Source organism: Maylandia zebra, unplaced genomic scaffold (genome assembly GCF_041146795.1).
Source record: "Maylandia zebra isolate NMK-2024a unplaced genomic scaffold, Mzebra_GT3a scaffold11, whole genome shotgun sequence".
Lineage (NCBI taxonomy): Eukaryota > Metazoa > Chordata > Actinopteri > Cichliformes > Cichlidae > Maylandia > Maylandia zebra.
In genome coordinates, this window is record NW_027490041.1 from 1,433,595 (window position 1) to 1,439,651 (window position 6,057).

Below are 6,057 nucleotides of genomic sequence, written 5' to 3' on the forward strand. Positions count from 1 at the left end.
CTCTGAACTTTGACCCTGACAATTCAATTTTATTTATATAGCGCCAAATCACAACAAAAGTCGCCTCAAGGCGCTTCATAGATACAGAGAAGAACCCAACAATCATATGACCCCCTATGAGCAGCACTTTGGCGACAGTGGGAAGGAAAAACTCCCTTTTAACAGGAAGAAACCTCCGACAGAACCAGGCTCAGGGAGGGGCGGGGCCATCTGCTGTGATTGGTTGGGGTGAGAGAAGAAAAACAGGATAAAGACATGCTGTGGAAGAGAGACAGAGGTTAATAACAGGTATGATTCAATGCAGAGAGGTCTGTTAACACAACAAGGGAGATCCAGGTTTCCCAGCTGACGAGCAGAGGGCAGCGGCTTCCACTCGTTTGAGCAGTTTGTTGCGTGACCTCCTGTCTCTCACTGAACTAAAATGCCTCCAAACAACAGCAAAATAGATGGCACTCACTCCAACGTCTTGCAGCAAAAACATTAAGTGATGGGAAGAACAGGTGATGGATGAGCTGCAGATGTAACCGGTGTGATTCTGCGTTGTGTCTGATAAAAAAGGTAAAAGAAAGAAAGACCTCCCAGTAAATAATTTGCCCACTCCAGCTCCTACGACCAAATACAAACAGTGGGGAAGAGGGTTAGTTCAACCCACCACAGCTCCCAAGCTAGCAAGGAGTATATATTCATGCTAGCATTTATGGCGCCTAAAACACATTTATGATACACACATACGACACACTTATAACATCTAACAAAAACAGGCTTAATAATGACAATAATCGAACTAAAATTGCAACCAGAAACATCCAGGTGGCTAAATATGCATTATATGTGTGTTTTAAAGTGTTGGAAAGAAATGACACCCACCTCTCCCACAGGGGGATTGTAGAAAAGGGGAGAGGCAAAAGGGGTACACTGTATTTATAGGATTGCACCGAAGAAGAAGAAAAGAACGAGGAGGGGCTCTAACTGATAATGAACACAACTACAGGCTTGGAGGTCCTAAAAGTCAGGTATAAAAGGAGCAGTTTGGGGGTTTAGAACACATTATAACAATGTGATTTATGACCCTGTTACACAGAGCCAGCAGAATGAGCTGCTGCCACCACCACAATCAATGGTGACGCCAATTTAGAAAGAGCCCCAGTTGATTCCACTCTTGCCAGATGCTGAATACACATCGTCTAAAAGTGTGTGCCATTGACCAAAGGAGGAGTGGGCTGTTCACACATGCCTGTGTTCTTATGGAGCAGTCTTTGAGGATGGCGAGTCCAGAGCTGGAGGTTTAGATCTAAGAGAGTGATCCAAAGTCAGGAGAGGATTACACCCAACCTTCAGAGATCTTCCTATAAGCCAGAACTGGAAGCAGAGCCACCTTTGGCTATGATATCTTTACTGGACCCAGTAAGTCCAGTCAAGGTCAAAAACGTGGTCAGTCCCCCATTTAGTGCCATAGATCTGAAACATAGTAAACAAAATGCTAGTAAAAAGTTACAAACATGTTCAAGTTACATGTCTACAACTCCACAACAGACATACTTTGCTACTGGTGCCAAACAGTACTGCAGTCTGTAGCTTTCCAGCCATCCTTTGAACGTCTTTGAGTTTAATGTAGCCAAAACTGGATTCAGTAATCAGTGTTTATTTACAGAAGCCGTAGAGTATGGCTGCCACATGTGAACATCAGTGACGGCTCATTTAAACTGTAGGAACGATTAACCCAACATCAGAAAAATACTTCATTTTACATTAATGTGACAAATTAACACTGCTGGGACTTTTCTGGTCCTACACTGTTCATGTCCAAGTCAACACATTGTAAGATTTACACGTGGAAGGTCATCTAAGCTGCTTATGTGGAGATTACCTTTCCTTTAACAACGACCAGTTTCTTGTTTTCAGTTTTCAGTTTTATTTGTCATATGCAAGTTAGCACAGGGTCAACATTGCAATGAAATGTGTTTGACGAGCAGCAGTCACTCGGCAGCTTGATACAGTAGGAGAAAATATAATAAAATAAAATAATAAAGAAAATAGAAAAATAGTAAGGAGCAAATATTAGAGAGACATGGTAAAAGAGAAAAGATGACTAAATATATTTGTATCTATAAATATATGTACACTAGTGATTAAATAAGAAAATCTTGAAGAGAAATATGACGGGAGGGCAGATGGGACATTGCACAGGAATGAGCAGCAGAAAATTTCAGTATTGCACTTTTAAATATAAATATCAATGACAATAAAGTGGAGTGACCAGTGCAGATTAAACAGAGTACTTGTGAAGCTGCAGGGTAGCTTCTGAGTGCTGTGTTGTGTGTGTTTAAGTGTTGTGGTTGAGGTGTCGTACGGCTTGGTGGTAGAAACAGTTTTTGAGTCTTGTAGTCTGAGCAGACAGACTCCTGTAACGATGGTAACAAGGAGAACAGCTGATGTGCTGGGTGGCTGTGGTCCTTGATGATGCTGTGTGCTTTATGGAGGCACCGCTGGAGATAAATGTCCTGAATGGCAGGAAGCCTCGTGCCAGTGATGTGCTCTGCTGCCTTCACCCTCTGTAGTGATTTACGGCTGCTGGCAGAGCAGCTTCGTACCAAACTGTGATGCAGCTCGTCAGCAAGCTCTCGACTGCACACCTGTAGAAATTTGAGGTGATGTTGGCGTTCATGCCAAACTTCCTCAGCCTCCTCAGGAAGTAAAGCCGCTGGCGAGCTTTCCTGATTGTTCTCACCTCAAACACATTATTTACCCATCCAGGTGGAACATGTAGCTGTGCTCGGTTTGACAGCTTTCATCCTGGCAGCAGCGTCAGCTGAAGCATACAAGGCACACATAGATGTCACTGAGCTGGAGCTCTGGGAGAGACGTCGCCACTTTCAGGCCTTTAAACAAAGCTGTTGGAGCACAAGTCCCAAAGATTTATAGTTTCTCTTCATGTCTTCATTGTTCCTCCATGGAGAGATGTTCCAAGTAGCCTTGGCTCGAGACAGGCGTCCTGCAGGACTACCTACCAACTGTCCACTGTTTGCAGTCGTGGTAGAGTAATGTTGCCCACCAGTGACTGAAAACCATGGATTGGAGAAGAATGACAGAATTCAGTGACCTTGTGGGGCCATAACAGAGAAATGACAGCAGTGTAGTGGATCAAATAAAGAGTGATGATGTTATATTTGTGACTGTAGCAGGACCAAGGCTCAAAAGGTTGCAGGCGTTGTTAATTGAGCAGAAGATGGACGGCATCAAGCCCTCTCCTCGACAGCTACAGGATCACAGTCTGCAGGTTCAGTTATGCAACGTTTTAGCATCGATGCGTGAAGTTAAGAGCAGACAGGGAGGTTATTTTTGCACTGGGCTGGAATGACTCAGTTTACCTGTCAAAGGCTATCACGGCTGGGAGAAAACCCTCAGCATTAGTAAAGAAGGACCACGGTGGCCTCTGGGTAGAAACACTGCAGAGTTCATGTGGATACGCTGCTGCATTAGGTCAGATAGAAATATCATAAAGCATCATTAAGTAAAAACGTTTATTAAGAACAAATGTTTAAATATTGTTAACGTGTTTCCCAGAAACATCTGTAGAGACAAAGAGCTTTCTGTTGTTGCTTCGAGGAAACAAGCTCTTCTTTTTAGTTTTGTCATCCACTGAGCAGTGTTTGGGTTTCTTCCTTTTCCTCGTTCTGGATGCAAACTATTACAACTCGGGCTTTATTTCAGTGACAATGGCCTTAAGCTGCAATACAACAGGAAGTTACTCATATATAGTAATTTCCCAGACCATATTAAAAATCCATTAACAGGAAATACAAATGATGGGACAATGCCACAGCATGGACATTAGAACAGTTGGGAAAATTTACCTGGAAAAAGGTGAAAATGAGGCTTCATTGAACTGGAATTACAAAGACCAGGAATGTGAGATCCACCAGCCACAACTGAGGGTTTTTACACATCATATCCTCAAAGTAGAACCACAGTGATCAAAAGAATCGACTTTAATGTTATTCTTTCTTTATTTATGTCAGATTTAACCCCCCAAAAAGCTTTAATCTTTAACTAGTCTTTGGACGTAGCTACAGCACGGTCAGGTTGACAGTTTATGGGTAACATGTGGCCACCAGGCACTGTGACACACTTCCATGTTATATTACCTTGGCGTCCCGTAGGAATACAGGAGAATCATGTGAGGAATCTAAGAGTTGTTTCTTAATTCAATTCAGTTTTATTTACACAGCACCAAATCACAACAGCAGTCGTCTCAAGGTGCTTTATACTGTAAGGTAGCTCGTACAATAATACATACAGAGAAAAACCCAACAGTCATATGACCCCCTGTGAGCAGCACTTTGGCGACAGTGGGAAGGAAAAACTCCCTTTTAACAGGAAGAAACCTCCAGCAGAACCAGGCTCAGGGAGGGGCGGGGCCATCTGCTGTGATTGGTTGGGGTGAGAGAAGGAAGACAGGATAAAGACATGCTGTGGAAGAGAGACAGATGAACCGCTGAGTGTTGTCCCGTCGAGGTGGCTCTTCTATGTTGTGCATTTATGGCACCAAACCACAAATGCAAAGGAAGAAAGGGTCGAGGCACAGCACCCAGCTGCCTGACAATATTCAGGCAACGTCCAAAGCCCCACAAAGGACCTACCCACACCCCACTGGCCCCGCCCAGATCAAGGAGCTGTCACAGCAGACAAAAATGTGAAGTCCGCACATAGTCGCCATGGCACCCACCAACCCACCACACCATCCCCCATGGAGCTACCAGGAGAGGCATACTGGCCCACTGAGGATCACAGAGGAGCAGACCCAGGGGGGCTGACAGCACAGCCCCCACCCACCAGTCGTGCAGCTTATTTTATCTTGTCAGCGTGAGCCCCACCTAAAGGGGACAGAGGGATTAGTGAGTTGCATTAGTGGGGCAGGAGAGAGTGAAGCAGGGGAGCCAATGTCACTGCGATACGACTCCTCAACACCATCCAGCCTGCCCCACCACTCATAATGAGTCCTGCTGTGCTCTGTAGCAATGATGCATTTTATGTGTGTGTGCCAGGTTAGTGCTGTGGATTCAAAGGAGCACAGTTCCACTAAACAGGAGATCAGGATAAACCCAACCCTGCCCCCGCCATCACATATTCTCAATCCCAACAGAGGCCAGCCCCACAATGACATGCCACACGTGATACACAGCCAACATTACTGTTATAATTACATGTTTCCTTTATTACTTTCCTTTCAACCTCTTTATTTTGCACCTTAAACTTTCTTCGGTTGCTACAAGCCACAAAGTCCTTTATGGTTTGTCTCTGTTGTGTGGAGGGCTGTTTTTAAGAGCTCAAAAATGGGTGTATCAGAGTCAAACAGGCAGCACAGTGGAAAAGTGGTTGGCACTGTTTCCTGACAGCAAGAAGGTTCTGGGTTCAAATCCAACATCTAAGCTGTTTGCATGCTCTCCCCATGTCTGGGTCCTCTCTGGGTTCTCTGGCTCCCACAGTCCAAAGACGAGCAGTTAGTGGGGTTAGGTTGATTGGTGTATGTGCCTATGAGTGTACACGGGTGTTTCTCTGTGTTAGTGACAGTCTGACAGAAGGCTGCATCCCTCAGCCTCATGTGGGCTGTGTAGCCCCTTTACAACTGCAGTGAGAGCTCAGACCTGTTTCTGGTGGGTGGTGGACTCCTCCAGGGCTTCCCCTGATTCCCCTTCAGCCACAGAAGACTGTGGCCTCAGAAACTCATATCTGCTTTTTGCAAATGAAGCGAACCTGTTGGCTTCATCAGCAGGGGCGGATCTAGAAGGGTGGCATGGGGTGGCAAGTGCCACCCTAAAATGATCCCTTGCCACCCCAAGTGCCACCCCAGTTTTGCATATGACAGTGTTGTTTATTAAAATAAGTTTAACAGTTTGAGCGTAGTTACAGTCAGCAGTGAATATAAATGCTAGAACTGGATATATTCCATAGTGTCCCCCCCTCCACATTAACAAATGGTTCAGCCCATAGCAGGACCGGCTTTCTTCTTGTTTTCAGCAGCAAGTGATGCTTATGATTGTGCCAGAGCACATTTTG